General features: G+C 41.5%; 1 protein-coding gene across 1 annotated transcript in view; it reads right to left on the bottom strand.

Moving 5' to 3' along the window:
* LOC147625194 (alpha/beta-Hydrolases superfamily protein) overlaps positions 1–8,249 on the bottom strand; it is a 34,990-nt gene extending 26,741 nt beyond the window's left edge. The window contains exon 1 of the mRNA XM_086818459.1: positions 7,987–8,249. The gene's annotated coding sequence lies outside the window, so the exon portion shown is untranslated. The remainder of the gene's footprint in view (positions 1–7,986) is intronic.
* Between the last annotated feature and the right edge of the window lie 12,904 nt (positions 8,250–21,153).

The following is a 21,153-nucleotide window of genomic DNA, read 5'->3' as shown; positions in this document are numbered from 1 at the left end:
ATCATCATGAGCTTGATGAAATGAAAGAGCAGTATGCCCATGATGAGGACTTTGAAAGGTTGTATGATCGGATATCTGAGGGTCGGCGGCATGAGCACTATACTCTCAGAGATGGGTTTTTGTTGATGCACGGCAGACTGTGTGTTACCAGACTGTATGATCAGATATATAAGGGTCAGCGGCATGAGCACTATACTCTCAGAGATGGGTTTTTGTTGATGCATGGCAGACTGTGTGTTACCAGGCCATTGCGACTCAAGGTTATGATTGAAAGTCATGCTCCACCGTATGCAGGTCATAGAGGTATTGACGCCACGGTAAAAGCAGTGGAGACTTTCTTTTATTGGCCAACCTTGAGAAGAGATGTTGATGCCTTTGTTAGGCAATGCATCGTATGTCAGAAGGTAAAGTTTGACCGTCAAAAGACACCAGGGTTATTACAGTCTTTACCTATACCAGATAGACCTTGGGAGAGCATTGCCATGGATTTTATATTTGATCTTCCACGGACACAAACGGGCAATGATGGCATTTGGACTATCATATGCAGGTTCAGTAAGCAGGCTCATTTCATTCCCGTACGTAAGACGATCACAGTTGATCATATGGTGAAGTTGTTCATGGCGAACATCTTCAAGTATCATGGCTTGCCTACGTCTATCATTAGTGACCGTGATCCACGGATGACGAGTTTGTTCTGGAGAGGGTTGTTTGACAACATGGATACAACTCTCAAGTTTTCATCTACATTTCATCCACAAACAGATGGTCAATCAGAAGAGGCTAACTCTACAGTGTTAGATCTTCTTAAGTGTTATGTGTCAGAGCACAAGCAGCAATGGGAAAAGTATCTTCCTTTGGTGGAGTTTGCATATAACAACACTGTCCATACCTCGACGGGCAAGGCGCCTTTTGAGATTATGGAAGGAGGGAAGAAGGTACCACCCATTTTGCATACAAAGGATAAAATCTTTGAGGCTGATCAGTATGTGGAAAACATGGATGAAGCTTATTGGAGAGTTAAGTTGGCACTCCAGAAAACTCAGAAGAAGCAAAAGAAAGCTGCAGACCGTCACAGACGTGCATTAGAGTTTGCATTGGGTGATTGGGTTCTTTTGCGCTTTGAAAAGGCTAGACTCAAGAAGATGAAGGGTAAAGAGCGCTTATTCCCTAAGTTGAGCATGCGCTATTATGGGCCTTTTCAAGTATTGGAAAAGATTGGTGGGGTGGCCTATCGTTTGAAGCTACCAGATCACTGGAGGATTCACAATGCTTTTCACGTGAGTCTCCTTAGACCTTTCCGTGGGGATGTGCCTGAGGATGTATCAGATGAGGCTCAGCCGGAAGTTGAAGAACTTGATGAGGTTCTTATTCCAGAGCAGATACTGGCACATAAGGAAAGAAATAAGGAAAGAAAGGTACGAGGTAAAGTTTCCCGTCGCTATCTTGTGAAGTTCAAGAACTATTCACCGATGGATGTGAAGTGGATGGAGGAAGGTGACTTAACAGATTCACCTTAGGTTTTGCAGCTTTATCTCGATGCCTTTGAGTTGGAGCCGACTCTTGTTTTGGCTCATTCAGGTTCAACAGAGCATGGGTCTGGAGCATTGCCTGATGCTCAAGAGGGGAGTAGCACCTCCACTCCCTTGATACAGACAGGCTCAGATGACATCTAGAGGTCGCTTGGTGCAGTTTTTGTCTCACCCGAAGGTAGTGATGGGACTGACAGTACATCTGTTTACGGGACTTCTATGATATATGTGTACTAGTCACATTGGATGTTGTGGTTGTGTATGGTTCACAGTGGTATACAACTTGGACTACTACTACGCCATTGGTTTGCAGTGAATGATGTTACATATGCATGGCTTAGAGAGATTGGGACGCTGATCTTGCCATATTGTATATTTCACTTCGGATATTTTGCTGTATCACCAGAATGCAATCAAGGACGCTTGCCATTTTTCAAGAGGGGGGTATGTCATGACCCTGTGAAAATGGAACAGCACAAGTGTGGGCATGGTGGTTGCTGAGCAAAAATATTAAATGATTCACATTTGGGGTGCCCGGACAAAGAGAATGATGTGTGGACATCTCCAGGTGTGAAGGGGGACCAAGAACATTAATATAATTAATGTTTGAATCATGGGTGGCCCCTAGGCCTAAATGGCCCCTAGGGAACTTTAATAAATATTAAAGTTGGGGGCCTAGGATAATTTTGGAGAGAGGCCACTCCACTTTTGGAGTTACACGCCTCTCTCATCTCTCTCTCTCTTGCTTTTTGGGATTACGTGCAAGCTTCAAGCGTGGAGAAGAGGAGAAGCAGGTCGACTGCATAGAAGAGTGCTGACTGCTGTTCTCCGTACAGAAGTGCCCGTACAGCTGCAGGTACAGTCCACGTGGCTGCCCGTACAGGGTACGACTGCTGTGCAGGTACAGGCGGCGCTGATGACAGGGGCTGAAAGCAGGTGCATGCTGTGTTGCAGGCTTTGGCGGCGGCTATGCTGCAGGTTGTACAGAGATGTACGACAGCAAGTACACGTGTACGGACTGCTGCAGGTTCAGGCGGCGCTGACAGAAGCTGAAGGCAGGTACAGTACGTGCTGCAGGTTGTGCTGCTCTGCAGGCGCAGAGATAGTACGGACAGGTACAGTACGCTGACCTGTACTGACAGGTACCGGCTTCCGTACTGTTCAGTCCTGAACAGACTGCAGGCGATGCATCTCCTGTTGTAGCAGTTGCAGGCAGTGCTTTACCAGAGTTTAGTTGGTGCACTAGTCAAGTGGTTGCAGGGAGGCAAGTACAGACAGTTTCTTGCAAGTACAAACTGGTACGATTGACCTCACGAGTGCAGAATCACGTGCTGATTTGGTAAGCTCTGAACTTGTCCATCTTTCTTTCTTTCCATTGGCCTATGTCGGCTGCAGAGTTGTGTTATCTGGCCCCTTGTGAGAGGAGAGGTATGGCAGATTGAAAGGGTGGAAACAGAGATTGGACAGTGGATGTATGTTTGTGCTGAGTTGTGGAACCATGTTCATGGGATATGCCAGATGTGTGCTCAAGGCTGCCCTGCTGAATGGTCTTGGCTGATCAGAGGGAAACACAGAGTGTTGCTTTTGTGGGACACAGATCTGTGTGTGAATCCTCTGTGCTAAGAGGTCTTGTGGGCTGCCAGATTGGACATACAGGTGTATTCTCCTGGCTGGTTTTGTTGTACTCAGCTTTACATCTTTTTGAATTTGAATAAAGAAATACCGAAAGGGGCGCCAAGCTTTGGGACCAACAGGTGTCGTTCTAATTACAGTTTTGGGGCACTCTAGCTCCAATTAAATTTGTTTTTATATTTGGACTACAAGTGGAAGGGTGACTGCTAGTCTACCGCACTTTGGTTTCTACCAGAGGCCGGTTTCAAAGCCCCGATCGACAACCCCAAATGAGATCTGTCAAGACAAATGGACCATGACAGAGCCAAGCGTCTCCACTAAGTGAGCACACCCCAAGCCCAGGGCATGCTAGCACCACACACTATTGAAGTCATTTGAGAGCCAAAGAACCAGACGTCCTCGGCCCTAAAGGCCCCGACCCTAGAGCCAGCTCTTGATCCAGGACGTGCTTCAGCAACTCAAAGATGCACCAACACAAGTAGTGAATATTGAGGTCATGTACTCCATCCATGAGAAGGAGGACATACATACCTAGATAAATCGACGAACATGCCCAAATTCACTTTATAAGAAAGTGCAATTTATAACCTCATGGTACTCATCCACAAGACAATAAACCATCAACTCCATCATGCATAGTATGGAATAGACACTACGACATCCCCATTAACGTCATCAGTGTCCAATAGTGGGTCTAGAACTTGGTATCAATATATCCTCCCACACCCCCCGCCTTCCCCATGCACACACAAATAAGAGCATACATTCATACAAAGGTCTGTGTACGGAGTTTCTGTCAGAGCTCCGGAGATGCAGGGCAGACTCAGCCATAATAAAGCCTAGCACTAAGGATCATAACAAATAGAAAGAATTATTACAACGAAAAGGTAGTTGATAGGACATATGCACCACTAAAGATAGAAAGAATTAACACAACATCAACTAGCCGCAACTTAGACGAAAACTTCACAATGTGAAATTTGCATGTCCACTAACACAACATAACGATATACCTAGATGAATCTAAGAACATGCCCAAATTCACCTTATAAGAAAGTGCAATTTATAACCTCAAGGTAGTCATCCACAAGACAATAAACCATCAACTTCATCATGCATAGTATGGACTAGATACTATGACATACCCACTAACGTCATTAGTGCCCAATAGTGGGTGTAGAACTTGGTATTAATATATGCTTCCACACATACCCCCACGCACACACACATAAGAGCATACATTCACACAAAGGTATGTGGGTGTATTGAGTTTCTGTCAAAGCTCCAGAGATGTAGGGCAGACTTGTCCATAATGAAGCCTAGCACTAAGGATCATAACAAATAGAAAGAATTATTACAACAAAAATGTAGTAGATAGGGCATGTGCACCACTAAAGATAGAAAGAATTAACACAATATCAACTAGCGGCAACTTGAACGAAAACTTCACAATGTGAAATTTGCATCTCCGCTAATATAGCATAAAGATATACCTAGATGAATCCAAGAACATGCCCCAATTCACCAAGGTTCTTTTGTTGCCTACTATATTGTACAAGCAAGGGCCTACACAATATGTTGGCCCCTACATTTTCATTTGATAGCTAGTTTTTCCATTTTTTATGCTGTCTTGACATCCAGGTTACTCATAGACATGTAACATCATTTCGATCTCATAGACCCTTCGACTCTTTCGTAGACATTAATAACATCTCTCTCTCTCTCATGTCTTTTGGTCCCATATGCCTTCAAGGCATTCCCCAGACGTTGATATGACTTTCTTTCTTTGTTTGTTTCTCTCTCTCTCTCTCTCTCTCTCTCTCTCTCTCTCTCTCTCTCTCTCACACACACAACAATTCCCTTCTCTTTCAACCCGCTTTCTGTTAAAGTGAGTATCTCATGTGGAAATAAAGTCGTAACTAACTAAGTCGGCCATTTCCATTTTGAGGGTATATATACCCATGCCCACTATTGTATCTAATCATCTATTCATTGCTAATCAAGGTCAAGCGTTGTTCGTCAACTTTTCTCTCTCTCTCTCTGCGTCAACTTCTCTCTCTACGTGTATTCAAACTTCCGCTGGATCGATTCTGACATGGTATCAGAGCTGAGTGCTCGTTGATTCTTGGGCACACGGAGGAGTTGGAGAAGGTGGCTGCTGCAGCGTTTCAGCGTGGCAGAGCACAATAGCGAAGGTGTTGGCGGCCGGTTGAGGCGAAGGTGTTGGCGACCGGTTGAAGCGGCTGGATGGTGGTCGGCTGGTGGTGGGATATTCTGGGCAGCAAGGAGTGTTTTTTTTCTTGGCGGGGACTGCAGATGTTACGTTTTCGGGGACATTACCATACCCAGCGCTGAGCTGGACAACTGCCTCTTGGCTCGATTGTGATCAGAGCACGCCCTGCCCAGCGTTTCTTAAAACGCTACTGCTCTCTGTGCTTGGCAAACTTTGGAGCAGGCAGACCGGGTCGACTGAGAAGAGGTGGACGGAGTTTTCGAGATGGGACTCCCGTGTTCGAGCAAGGACGACAAACTGAATGGCGACAACTATGCGCATTGGAATTTGATCATGAGGCTGTGGTTTAGCAGAAAAGGCTTATGGGACATTGTTGATGGCTCGGAGGAACGTCCCCGAAGGGATAGCAATCGGTTCACACGTCTTCAGGAGGAGGAGTTTCTCAAATCTCTTGTGGATTGGGATGCCCACAATGCGAAGGCGATGTCGGCGATTGCAGAATCTCTCACCAAGGAAATTTCCCCTGCCATTCAGACTTTAAAGACTGCCAAGGAAATGTGGTCAAAGCTTGCAGGAATGTTTGATCGAGACTCAACAATGCGAGCAGTAACCCTTCTCGGCCAGTTGTTTTCCATCAAGTTTGAAACCGGGACCTCTATGCAGTCACTTCTAATGAAGGCAAAGGTTATCCATGATCAGTTATCGGCTATGAATAGTGCATTAACTAGTACCCAGTTAGCTGCCTTGGTTCTTACGAAGTTGCCTGAGGAGTACGAGATGGTCTCGAGGGCATTACGCTTACAAGTCACGAAGGAAAAGCTGGAATTTGATGATCTCAGCTCTTTTCTCATTGAGGAGGAAGCAGTGCTCATTTCCCAAGGCAAGATTCGGGTTCCGAAGGATGTAGAATCGGCACATGCTGCATCGGAATCCAATAAGAAGTCTAGGAGCCGTTGTTATAAGTGCGGAAAGCGAGGGCATTTGGCTCGGGATTGCACATCCAAAGCTAAAGCTCAAGGCTCGACAAATGACAAAGGCAAAGGCAAAGCTGACGAGGATGACAGGGACAGTGATTCTAAGAGGGATGCTACGGCGTCTGCCGGTGTGGCGAGGACTTCACTGGCACATGCTCCAGCATTCTAGCTTGGTGGATGGATGCTACCACGTGCTTCAGCCAGAGAGAGGCATGTGAGTGGCAGAGAGGGGCAGTTTGTGCTCCCGTTTTGGTGATTTGGACCCGTGTGTCGGAGTTCAAGGCACATGCATCTGGCATGGAACAGCTTGACAAATCTATGGACGTGATGTGTTCGTAGTTCATTGGTAGTAGACTATGGATGGGATGAGTTCCTTGTTCATTGTGTAGCAGAATTTTGGGCGTCGTGTCTGACAGTTCAAGCATTCAGAGATTTTTGGACGTGATGTGTTCTCAGTTCAACGAATGGGGGATCATGGATGTGGAGTTGTCTGCAATTCATTATTCTATGTGGCAGCTAAAGCTCAAGATGGCATTTTCTTGAGGAGACATGTTGTTTGGTGCATTTTCCGAGGTGTATTCGGTATCCGGCCGGTACTGAGGTGTCCATGGTTGCATCTACATCAACTTGGTTTCTTCATCTATGTCCACTATGAGCTACAGAGAGGGTGTTAAAGTGAGTATCTCATGTGGAAATAAAGTCGTAACTAACTAAGTCGGCCATTTCCATTTTGAGGGTATATATACCCATGCCCACTATTGTATCTAATCATCTATTCATTGCTAATCAAGGTCAAGCGTTGTTCGTCAACTTTTCTCTCTCTCTCTCTGCGTCAACTTCTCTCTCTACGTGTATTCAAACTTCCGCTGGATCGATTCTGACACTTTCATCCTGTTGTTGACTCGAAAGCTTTCACTCGAAGGCAAGTGGTAGAAGATGATGTATGCTCATGTCTAGTATGGCGCATGAGATGGGTGTTACTAAGAACCTCATTAAACCCATGAAGAACTCTCTTAAGTACAAATTATATAGAGATACAAACCCTCCAAGTTTATGAGAGTCATCACCCCACTGCCCAAAAACTGACTTGTTAGTGCCCCATAAAGATGATGCTGATGTGGCAGCTTGTAGTCCACCCTGTTGTAATCCATCTACGTGGGGGAACGTCCTGGAAAACCCTAATATTGGGGAAAGCCCATTGATTTGGGCCTTCACTGACAATGCGTCGATGGAAAAGAGAACTCGACCGTCAAATTAAGCTATCTACTTCCTGGGAATTTGGAGCAGATTTGTACACCTCAGCGTGTGCTCATGATTTTTTCCAGCAGAGCTGACATGTCAGAATTGCCCTTGAATGTGCTCCACAGAATTTGAGTCGCCAAAAGCCAATTCCACCCATTTCTGTCTCCCGAGGAACAAAGGTGTTGGGATGATGGACGTTGGTCATCTATTCATCCAATTCATGGAAGACCTCAAAGGAGCTTCTTCTTTTCCCTTATTCAGCAAGACGGTTTTCAACCCTAAAATCTTCTCTCTCTCTCTCTCTCTCTCTCTCTCTCTCTCTCTCTCTCTGTGTGGAAAAGGAGGTGAAAACGCAAAAAGACGAAATGTTGACCTGAGAGTTGGAAGCCGTCCGGAAATCGATCTCGCTTGAAATTTGCTTTGCTGTTGCATGTAGAAGTCACTTTGATTTTGCAGCAGTGAGCCTGCACGCAAGCGATGAAGCCTTCTCATATAGGAGTCGTAGTCGTGCAAGTCGGTCGTATCCTGCCTGCATCAGTGCATTGCTTTGGGTTCAATAATAGGTCGTGGACCCCCGCCCTGCTGCGGCATAGAAAAATGGTTTTGTCTCTTTTTCTATGTTACACATCTCTCTATATAGAAATTATATATAAGTACATACATGAATCTGTAAACATACTTGGAAAGGGTAGCACGTCCCCTTATTGATGAACACTTATTGATGTTTATTGATGAACACTTATTTATGAACAGCAGCACATTTACGCTTATGAACCATAGATATCTTGAAGTGTCTCGTAAAAAGGATAATTATAAATTGGTTAGCACATCTGAATCTAAGTTACACTTTGTTGTTCAAGTCATACGAATTTTGTGCAAGTGAAAAAAAAACCATGCATAAAGTATGGCGAGGAATTGACACAGTCCTCTCCAAAATTTTATAAACATAAAGGAGCATGTCCTTCCTCCGTTTCCCAAATAATACTCTCGGTATTGAAAGTGGACCAAATATTCACCTTCAGTGTTGAAAGTGGCCATTAGTTTGTTTGAATATAAAAGAGAAAGAAATAGGAATACCTTTGTCAGCCTGCAATATTGAAGACAATGACGCGACGACTCTCGTATGATATTATTTCACGATCACTGATTAATATAGAGCTATAACCGTTGTCGGTGGGCATGAGTTATCTTCAGTGTTGAAAGTGGCCATTAGTTTGTTTGAATATAAAAGAGAAAGAAATAGGAATACCTTTGTCAGCCTGCAATATTGAAGACAATGATGCGACGAGTCTCGTATGATATTATTTCACGATCACTGATTAATATAGAGCTATAACCGTTGTCGGTGGGCATGAGTTATCTTCAACCTCATAACTAACCGCAATCTGCAAAAAAACTTTCAAATTATGAACAAAATTAAGATGCAAGCAAAGCTTCTCCTGCAAAGTGGCAAACAGTGTGGTGGCAAGAGTGCTCTCTCTCTACAGCAAATCAGGCGGCAAGGGGAGGTGCCATGAGTGCAAAGCAATGTACACAAAAAGCTTTTTACTCGAGGAGGCAAACACTCTCACAAAGACGAGAGACATTCTTGAAGTGAAATTTCAAATATGGTGATCAAGCTACACCTTCCGAGCTATCTAGAAAAGAGATAAGCCACTAGGGTTAATGGATGCTTCGTTGCGGTTAGCATAGGGGTGAGGTTGTGTAAGGGCTTGTGTTTAGAGATAGTAGGTCAAGATTAAGGATAGAATAATGACTATACCAACTCCCCGCCATACTTTATATATGATTTTTTTCCACTTACATAAACAAGCACAAAATTCATATGACTTGAACAACGACGTGTAACTTAGATTGAGATATGCTAACCAATTTGTACTTATCCTTTTTGTGAGGTACTTTAAGATCTCCATTGATCATAAGCATAGGTGTGCAGTTCATCATTAGTGGACGTAGCTCTAGCACCCTTTCCAAGTATGTTTACAGATTCATATTCTTGGAGCATGTGGGAGGTGCTGAAGACGACAAAATTATGAGCGTACGAGGCCATAGATCCGACTTTGCTAGGGTTTATAGAGGTACTACGAGAGAGAGGAGCATCGGAGTGCTGGCACAACCATGACACCTTCTTGGAGCATTTGTAGGATGTTTATCAAATTCTTAAGTTTTGGAGGACACTAGACTTCAGCAATGCAGAGTGATAAAGGTATGGTGGCCACCTTCAACACTGAAGGTATACCTTTAGTCCACTTTCGATATCAAAAGTGTTATTTTGGAAATGGGGGAAGGGCACGTTATTCTATATTTAATATTTTTTTAGGAGGATTGTGCCAACTGTACACCATACTTTATGTAAAGTTTTTTTTTCCCCCTCACTCACACAAACAAGCACAAAAGTCCTATGACTTGACTAATGACATAAAACTCAGATTCAAATATGGTAATGAATTTGTAACGTTTTGTCTTGCAAGGTGCTTTGAGATCTCTGCCAAATATAAGCATAAACTTGAGGTTCATCAATTGTGGATGTCGGTCTAGCATCCCTTCCAGGTATGCTTTCAAATTCAAGTTTAATCTAGCGCTTCAAGATGACACACGTTCTTTTAAAGCATGTTGACAATGTACAAGAGCAAGCAATCAAGTGGATAAGGCTACCCAAGCAGGTAGGCAAGGCTACCATCAGGTCATACCTTGTCTTGCAATCGAAAACGATAAGAAGCTTCATCTGTCTTCTTTGGAGTCTGGTGCAAGCAGCAAGAGATTCTGAAACCCTAGATTTTTTCTTGATGCTATGATGACAAACAAAACGAAAAGGCAAAAAGAAAGATGACAACCCCCAGGTCCCCCGCACTCACGCACACCCTAATTTAATTTCTTAGGTAAGAACGTCTTTACCCATCAAAGAAAAAGGAGCAATAAAAATAGCTTCATATACATGGCATGCATGAGAGGGAAACATTGGTTTTGTTGTCTCCATACTACCTGCGTAAACATAGATATGGAATTTTACACGCACACAAAAGAATAAAGAAAAGCATACATAAGGAGCATAGAGAGGCTCACCTTATAATCCTTAAAAGAGTTTAAACCAAGCATGATGTCCACCTAATTTCCTGCGATGACGCGAAAGATTCATAAGGTTAGCAAAAGCTTAAGCATCATGGGCTGCGATTAGTAAGTGACTAGTCAAATTATGAGGAAGATTAGTATTATCTTTAGCATCCGGAAGGTAGAGAGCTGCGATGGTGGCACAAAAGGAGTCGAGCCAGCCACCAATGCAAAAGAAGCAACGCACTAGTGGGTGAGCATGTAAAGCACAAGATGTTAGGGTGTCAGTGAAAAGCCACAAGTGTTGCAAAGGCAACACCTTTACAAGCGCACGACATCAAAAGCAAAGCAAGTAGCAAAGCTGTGGTAGCAAATATAGCCAGGCCACTACAAGCATAGTAGCCACACAAGCAAATCAAGGGCATGAGCAGCAACATAGCCAACATACAACAAAGTATCCGGACACAAGGCAAAGCATAGGTGGCACACGAAAGTGCACGTTTGAACACAAAAATGTACATCTGCACACGTTTGCACACCGGGCAGATAGAGAAAATGCAAGTACACAAAATTTGCAACAAGCAAGCATGACGGTCGTGGGTAGTAGGCATGGCAAAAGAAAGGGGTAGTAATGCCTGTGTGCGACTAGCACAAAGTATAAGCGAAAGTCGCCTCTGTGCAACCCAAGCTGTAACACCTTGACCGTGCTTGGCTGAGAAGCAAAGAAACTAAGTCGTCTATAGCAACAAAGGTAGAATAAAGGAGAGAAGGTGGTGTCCCAAGGAAGAAGAAAACACGTCACTCACCATCAAAAGAAGGAGTGGGGGTATCTCGCTTGACATATGAGTTGTTGATGTAGAAGGAGGCCTGTCATTTTTGCATCTGAAAAGGACTACACAACATTTTGGCTGGTTGCATATGCATAACCGCAATATGAAGCATCATCCTTCCTTACACCTGCCATAGGCCTTCACCTCATGAGAGAAGTCCGTTTCACAAACACACACACACACACATGCACGCACGCACGCACGCATAAAAAGCCATAGAAGGTAAAGCGCATATACATGTTCCCTTTCCATCTGGCTAGACACAGCTTAGGAGGCTGCAAAACTGTGATGGGCCTGGAGATGTTCCAAGATGAGAAGCAGTACATGGGATGTCAAGAAGAGAGCTCAAGCACTAGCACCACACCACGTGCAACTGCGTACTTGTTACTTGGGTAGAGGCACATAGTTTTTTTTTTTAAATTATCGATGTGACGTGGTTTTCCCCCTCTATGGTGCCTGTGTAAATAGGAAGGGGAGGGTAGTGAGCTCCATATCCATCAAACTAAACAAAACGGAATCATAATGGGAGTGCCCACCAGCAAAGACACGAGGCCACCCGATGTAGTGGGTAGAGGGTGAGGAAGAGGGAAAGAAGTATGGGGAATAGGGCTTAACTTGGTAGGGAGAGATAAGAATTGCATAGTGGTCGGATGAACTTGAAGCATGAGAGCCGGTCGAATTTGGCTAGGGAATTTCTTCATGTGAGGATTTGACATAGCACAAAGCTAGGAGACCAATCAAGCTTCGATCACTAGAGCTTGGCATGCTCTTTAGTGAGATTATGGTCATCCACCATAGCTCCGTTAAAATAGATCTCAAATAGGAGATTTCTGCCCCCACTGACTAGTCTTTGGTGCAAGCACAACATTATATACAACAAGACGAGAGAGAGAGAGAGAGAGAGAGAGAGAGAGAGAGAGAGAGTACCTGACGTGCTCTCCTTTACATTCCAGCATCGTGAAGCCTCTCGACAAAGTACCCTCTTTTGAACTATTTGATAATTTATTTTTATTTACATGCCACGTGGTTTTCTCTGCTTTCATGATTTTTGCAAGGATGTTAAGCTACCCAAGGTAATTATGTTTTTTAAATTACCAGGGTTATTCTAGAGACGAAATTGACGGACCGCATCATGGGAGAGAAGGGAGTTCATATATAATTATTATATAATTGATTTATTAAAAATATACATATTAATTTTTTTAATAATTATATATTTACGATTGATTTATAAGTAATAATAATTATATTTAAATGTTATATTTATATATATATATATGATATATATACTTAATTATATAAATTATAGTTGAGTATAATTATGGACTACGATCTAATTGTGTGTGCCATATTTTTACATTTCTTAAATTCTTATTTTTGCCTCTCTCTCTCTCTCTCTCTCTCTCTCTCTCTCTCTCTCTCTCTCTCTCTCAAAATAACTACAAACACATGCATGTGTTTGTGGTTGATTTTTATCATCAAATAATAAATAATATCCAAAGAAACATGCAAAGAATGTCCTCACTTTGTAGTGATAAAAAAGATCAATATTCAAAAAAATAAAATAGTGAGAATCAACTGATCGATCTGGCAGTCTAGAAAAAAAAATTCTTGTGTTTCTTAGGGCCATCGACCATGGACAATGCATCACATCCAACATGGTAGGATGATGATGCATCTCCACTATATTTTGCATTCAATGTGCATGTCTTTTTCTTTCATGGACCTACACGTAAAAGTAACAAATATTAATATATTAATATAATGTTATTTTTATTAAAAAAACATTATAATTACCCTTACTAGACACTAACTAAGATCCAAACAAAGCTATGCTAGGTGCTACAAAGAACTCGTACCAAAAAGAGTAACTTGTATATGTAGTGAATAGGGCCCAATCCTCTAGTGTAGAGTAACCCTCAAAAGAGGCAACACATGTCATTGTTACGTCATGGACAATGTTAGAAATGCACTCTTTCATAAATAAATATACACCTAGCTCCTCATCGAGAACTTTAATCTCGTATCTCTTCAAGCCCTCATTCATAACTCTGACCATGAAAAAGTCCACTATAGGTGGGATCCTAAAACAAAGTAAAAATAAGAGGTCACATAAAAAACATGCAAATGTTTATATGTTAACAATTATAATGATTTGCTATAATTTACATACCCATCCTCGTGGCCATCTAGCATAATGCTTGCAACATGTTAATAAGGAAGGGGTGCACACCAAAGAGATGTAAAGAAACTAAGTTATATAATGTTATGTATTAAATAAAACTGTAAATAAAAATAAAAATATTAACCTTCAATCCTTGACTCCAACATATCCAAAGTGAATATGATGCCACACATGTTTGTCCCTAAAACAAAACGACAATTTTCAAAATGCATACACAAAAGAAAGGGTGAATGTACAGTTCAAGTCCACATATCTATATACGTGCACACACTTTCAAGTTCATACATACTAAAAGTTCAAAATGCATCATGTCAAGATGAGGCATCCCAGGTCCTTACTCACGAGGAATCTCTTCTAGATACATACGTTCATGTGTTTAAATCTCATTAATTTGACCCACGCATGACAAAGCGTACATGAAATCTTCTACCATTGCCTCTCAAAACCTCTCCCACAACATTTGTGGAGAAGATGGCTCGCAAAACATTAATATCATTACGAAAATGTGTCTTAGCTGCAAACCAATTTGTGAGATGATCATGCTTCCTTCATACATGCAACCCATTCACCATCATCTTCCAATATCCCTCTAGCAATGTAAGCTATCTTTAATGTAGGAATGAGACAACCATTGAAAGAACCTAACTCTTCAAATGATTTGCATCCTTTGCATATGGTGAGAAGTATACAAACATAGTATTGATCACAAGCAGAAAACACTATGAAATACATGCATCCTATAGTGAGAAGTAGACGAGCATAGTATTGATCACCAGCAGAAGGCACTATGAAATACATGCATCCTATAGTGTTCCCTCACTTTCTTTTCCTCCATTTTTTTGAAGTTGACTGCCAAATTTATTAATGAAATACATGCATCCTATAGTGTTCCCTCACTTTCTTTGTCTCCTTTTTTTGAAGTTGAGCCAAATTTATTAATGAGAAAATTCAATATACAACGTATTGTTTGCTTCAAAATGTTGTTCATTGCAAGTTAACCATTCCATGAGAGTAGTCTTTCGCACAATTTTCCTCTCAACAACATTAACAATATTATCATCATCTCGGAAGAGAACATTTTGACCTCTAGGTAAGTGCACATGTAAGCACGGCACATTTAGATTCTCGTCATGCAGTCATATTCAAAGAATTTCCAGCAAGCCTCTAATGAAGAGACATATCACGCATCTAAGTACCTTTGTATTTCATCAATGACTACTTGATCAAGGACATTATCTCTATGTATAGTATGGAATCTTATGGTTGCTATATGTACTACTTATAAAAATACTTATTATAAGCATACTTCCACATTTATATGTGCATTATATCTCACTCATTGATAGAAAAGAGTTATATGGCACAACCCATCTATTATCAAGATCATAGTTCTTCCATCATTATGATGTATATCAACGGGATAACCACTATTATCCCCAGAACTCTCAACTCTTATCCATGAAAGTCTCTTGTGTAAAACTATGTGGATATTTCCTTAAGCATTTCCCTTCATCCATAAAAATAGCATTTAGATTAAATCGTCTACAAGGCCCATGGATATTGCAACGTACTATAACCTCATGCAAAACGAGGAACATTTGCTTAGGCAGTTTAGCATATACCAATCTATCATAGATTTGGGTGCTCTTAGGTTTATAGTGACTATCCAAGATCAATATCACGTGTGATTGTGGCAATGCTCTTTTTTGAAATTCTTTGCCCGATACATATCCAAAAACATTGCCAAAAATCTTAGTTTTAATGATACATCTCATGGTATCTAAATACTTTTGGTAGAATACTCATGTTGTCAAATCCGGTCGATCAGTTGCACTTTGACCTGGAAAGAAAGTATCCAATACCTCTTGACACGGGATTGTAAGTAAAAGTAATTATAAATTTTGGCTTGCTCTTGGAATGGATAATTGCCATTGCATCTTGATATAGTTGGTACATTTGTCATGGACCAGTAGTAAAACTAGATGGCAATACTATTCTCCTCCCCTCATGGAAATAGAGGTACACATAAGAATGGCATGTAAGGATTAGAGTACATCACTGGGCTTAAGCTGCCAGATTGTTTACTCTTGGTTATTCCTAGCACCACCGCCACTTGCCAAGGAGGTTGTAGGTAGGGTTTTGGATGATAATGGGTAGGATCTAAAAGGGATGAGATTGATAGCCAGGAAATGGGTGGAGCACTGAGGATCAACTCTCAGTCTCACAAGGAGGATCTTTCAGCTAGAAGGGTCCAAGCTGAATCCAAGATTTTGGAACAAGTTAATAAGAGCCTGGACTCTGATAGAGCTAAATGGCTACTAGAAAGGGATATTGAAACGCAGGAATGTTGGGAGGCCCTCCTAAGACTGGGGAGAGAGAAGTCTCCTGGCTGGGATGGATTATCTATGGAGTTTTTTATTGCTTTTTGGCTCTCTCTTAAGGAGTTTGTTTGGAGAATGTGCAGTGAAGCCTTTAATCAAGCAACCTGGATAGGGATTTAAAGGAAGGGTTGGATAGGGATTTAAAGGAAGGGTTGGTGAAACTTATCCCTAAACAGAATGCTTGTGAGAAGTTTAATCACTAGAGACCTATCACTTTGTTGACTGTTATATACAAAATCTTGACCAAAGTCATTGCCTTTAGAATAACCCCTGCTCCTCAGGAGATGATTTTTGAAAAATAGCATGGCTTTATAAAGGGCAGATCCATATATGAGATAATATTTATGCTACTATGGTGCTGGATAGGGATTTGGCTTTGAGGAATAAGCAGAAATGTATTCTTTTGCACTAGATTTGGAAAAGGCATATGTTAACCCATTCCTAGGGTTAACAAGAGCTACCACCATTATCTTACATCAAGGATTCAAGGTAGATACACCAAAGAACCATACATTCAAGATATGAAGCAATGGTGTCCAAAGCTACAACTTGGACCGGCACCCATAATGGTGTAACAGAGTATTTATGGCAATTCCCGCTTCAAGAGCATGTTGTAGCAAGTTAGGATGAAGTCCTAAGTGATGTACTTCATGGATGTATTATGAGAGTAGTCATTGTAATAGCATTAGGCCTCTTATAAGCCTAAAGTGCCCGGTCGGCCACATATTAAGTGAGTGTGAACACTTATGGCCATGGATATAAGTGAATTTCTCTCATAATACAACATACTCTCCCATTGTACAATAGAGTCTTGCTCTTGCTAATCTCTCTCCCTAATGCATGCTAGTGAGTGTGTGTAGTGAAGTGAGGTGAGAGGAGGGATGAGTACCCATAGTGCAATGTGGTGGTGTGACAACATTCGCAGTGGGAGGCTTGGAGACCTAAAGTGTTATGAGCTCAACCATTGGAAAGATCATCATGACAGTTGCGGTTCACCAGGTAACCTCTTGTTGGATGTGTTTCAAGAGGGGTTAGGATGAACCATAACATTTTTGGCGCCGTTGTCGAGGAGCCATCCCTTGGCTTTTTCCATCGTTTTTTCTCTAATTTACGCATTACACATTGCCCATTATCTTGATTAATGGTTTTCCATGAAAAAGATGTGGATTTGATGGTGATTTGTATGTGATCTAGTGTAGAATAGCTCTCTTTTTTTATTTTTGTAAAGAATACTTTTTGCTTAATTTTTAGCTTAATTTGTTGTTTTTGTAAAGAATACTTTTTGCTTAATTTTTAGCTTAATTTGTTGTTTTTGTTATTGTTATTGTGGTTTTTCATGTTCTTAGGGCTTGCACATAGTTTGTATTAGGCTTAGTTTGCATCCATTGCATCAAACAATGTAGTAGAATGCAATTTTTTTAGTGAATGTTAGCTCTCTTTAGTGTGTTAAACATAGAACTAAAATCATTATTTTTAGCTTAATTTTGTATTTTTTATTGAAATTATTTATTAGCAAGCATTAGGAGTAGCTTAATCCTTCAAAAAAATTCTTAAAACCATCAAAAAATCTTTGAATTCGACTAATTTCTCTTAATGGACCGGTTTTTGTCATTACGAGTGATTAATCTTGTTTAAGAGGTAAAAAATTTAGAAAATGTGTTAATTGGGGTCTAAATTGATCATGTGAGTAGCCGAAAGTAGTGTTTTTGAGTGTTTTGAGAGCATCTAGATGGATCAAAATACCTAATTACATCAATTTCTTCATTAGTTGGAGGAATTTGACACTCTTTGCTTAATTTTACCTTAAAAGAGGAGACCAAAACTAAGTGTCTAAATTTTAGATTAATTTACACATTTGTTGATACACATAGATTAGCATTCCCTTGCTCTATCCAATGATGTGCTCAATTGTGTGAATTAACTGTGAATTAGTAGTTAATTTGTTACATTCCCGTAACGCCGCTACGGGCATTACCACAAGAGGGGACGGCCTCTGGCTCACCACCCAGCCATAGAGGAAGAATGAGGATTGCCCCTCATCCCCCAGGCTATATAGTGTGTGGCCTGCCGTCCACACTAGCCTGGCCGCCCATGACTCCGCATGGGCGTCCTCTCCCACAGAACCCCGGATATAGCCATCCGGTCTGCCGTCGGTCACAGGCGTTACAGCCTATGTGACATTACCCCGCCCTTAAGAAGAGTTTTCGTCCTCGAAAACAAACTAGGGAAACCTTTTGGAAATTGCACTACGACGTTCCCAGGTTGCTACTCCTCATCCCTATCTGTCCATTTAACAAGTACCTCCTGGTACACTTTATGTCGGGTTTGTCTGTCACGATACTATAGAATCTTTTCAGATTCATGTGGTATCTTTGGTGGCTCTATCAAGTCCACCAAAATGCATGGAGAAGCTGCGTTCTCTAACCCGTGAACTGATTTCTTCAGTTTATTGACATGGAAGACAGGATGGACTTGAGAACTCTCCGGTAACTCAAGTTTGTAGGCCACGTCCCCAATCTTCTTAAGGATTTTAAAAGGACCACAATATCTCGGAGAAAGTTTATCACACTTTCCCGTTTTCATGGTTTCTGACTGCGCAGGAACCTTGAGAAATACAAAGTCACCTTCTGCAAAGGTCACCTTTCTTCGTCCTTTATCCGCATAAGTTTTAGCACGATCCTGAGCGCTACGAATGCTCTCACGTGCGGCTCTGAGCATATCATTCATATCTTCAAGGAAATCCTTGACAGTTTGAATCTTCTCCTTTTCTAGGCCTACAGCCATCGGAGATCCCGGCTGGAATCCATACATTAACATGAATGGTGTAAATCCAGTCGTCCTGAATGCTTGGAGCTGTTATAAGCAAACTCCAATATGGGCAAATATTCTTCCCAATTTGATTGCTTCTTACTTACATAAGAACGCAACATATCCTCGAGTATTTGGTTAACTCTTTCTGTTTGACCATCAGACTCCGGATGATTTACCGTACTCATACTGAGAGTAGTATCCAACTTTTTGAAGATTTCCCTCCAAAAATGATTGTTGAACTTTCTATCTCTATCTGACACTATATCTGCGGGCAGGCCATATAGCTTGTAGAGATGTTCAATAAAGAGTTTTGCCAACTCTGGCGTTTTTACAGTTTTCTTCGTGGTAATAACTTTGCCAGTTTAGTTCACATGTCCACTACCATCCACACCGAGTCATTCCCTCGACTCGTCTTGGGTGAACCGGTAATGAAATCCATGGAAATGCTTTTCCATTTCCCTTGAGGAATCTCCAACAGATGGAGTAGTCCTCCAACCTTAAGACGTTCATGTTTATTGACCTGGCACTTACTGCATTTCAGCACATAAGTCTGGACGTTCTTAAACAAACTAGGCCAATAAAACTGTCTTTTTACTAGTGCATAGGTCTTCTGAATCCCAGGGTGACCCGCACTTGGACTATCAAAACTATACCCCGAAGACTCAGCTAGCCTCTCCGGACTAACTGTCGCTTCGCTACCCGCCGCACCTACGTCCAGTCTCTCCGGACTAGCATTACGTGCCGGCGAGGAAGGTGGGCGAGGCTGTGACAAAGTGCATACGCGTACAGCGCGCCAGACCTCTGTAAAGACAGGATCATGCTCACACAAGCCATGATTTGGTATTTCAACCAAAATCTTAAGGCAAATTTCATGCCTTATTTTGCATCATGTCATTAGGCACAGAAGCTAATGTACTGGAGAGCACTCTAGTAGCGCAAGTTCTTAGACCATGCTACTAGATATTTGTAGACTACGCTACCATGTTGCATCACCAACTTGTTAAAACTTCTCCTTGGAAAGCTCTACGGCCATAGGAGAAATAAACTAGAGCCAATCTAATCATGCATCACAAGGATCAGATCCAAAGTTGAGAGATACTTTCTCTCTTAGAGTAACCTCTTTGCACAAGCATATGCTCTAGAATCTTGTTGAGTTTCTAACTACCATCAATCTACGGATGGTTAAACTCCACTCTAACTCAGAGTAAATGTAACTTTTTTGAAAATTTCCATTCAAATATAACAATCAAACTTCCTATCTCTTATGCCATACTATATATGCGAGCAGATCATATAGTATGTGGAGATGTTTGATAAAGATTCTTGCACCACTATACGGGTGTCTGGAATTACATCCATTCACTTACAACTCTTTGTTGCTATTACCAGACATATCCCTTCAAGTATTGTCTGGACTCACACAACTATTCGAGTTTATGTGATATTTGAGAATATCCCTCCTTTCCCTCAGAAAGGTTTTTGTCCTCAAAAACTCTACTGTCAAGCGGACTACGCGCTAGTATCACAGGTCCAAGAACAAATCTAGACCGTGTTTAATATCATATGTTATATCTTGAGTCCTTCCAAGAAACTTTTAAACATCTTGCAACGAAGATGTGGTATAGTGTCTACGCACATATGGTGGTACTATTGATAAACTGTTTTGCAACAGATCAGTGGTTTCACACTTGTAACAAAGTGCTTCATTGTTGCATATTACTACCCTTCATAAGTGGTTACACACTTATGAATTATTTGGGTGGGTTGTACCATCTATCAAGAAAATTTGAAACTACTAATAACCACATTATCAATCCACAGATAATGACTGAGCTTGCTGCGAAGCCATAGGTTGCTAGATAATTGATGGTAATTACACAAGCCCAATGTCTCATTACATCGTACATTCAATATAAATGCAAACATCACAGTACTTCGTGATGATGAACTTAGGAATTTCATCCTATCCCTGTTTGGTGTTGGTATGAAGTATAACTATGAGAACATTATTTGCTGGCTCCTCATTATAGCGGCAAAGCTACCTACCCATCACAGGTGGCAATCTCTACCAAGCTATAATCAATGACAAGCAAATAAACGAGTACTCTTGTAAGAACTTCATAACCATATCTCACACCCAACTCATAATCACTACGGATTAATGCCAGGGCTTGCAAAATTGAATGTTATCTGATAGGTAGAGGGGATCATCAAACTACGGATGACCTCGACAACTCACTAGAACTAGTGATGTGTAACTTTTAAGTTACTCCACTCTCCTTGCT

This window comes from Cibotium barometz, chromosome 24 (genome assembly GCF_041138505.1).
Source record: "Cibotium barometz isolate CiBa-2024 chromosome 24, ASM4113850v1, whole genome shotgun sequence".
Classification (NCBI taxonomy): Eukaryota; Viridiplantae; Streptophyta; class Polypodiopsida; order Cyatheales; family Cibotiaceae; genus Cibotium; species Cibotium barometz.
This window is presented reverse-complemented; position numbering and strand designations above follow the sequence as displayed.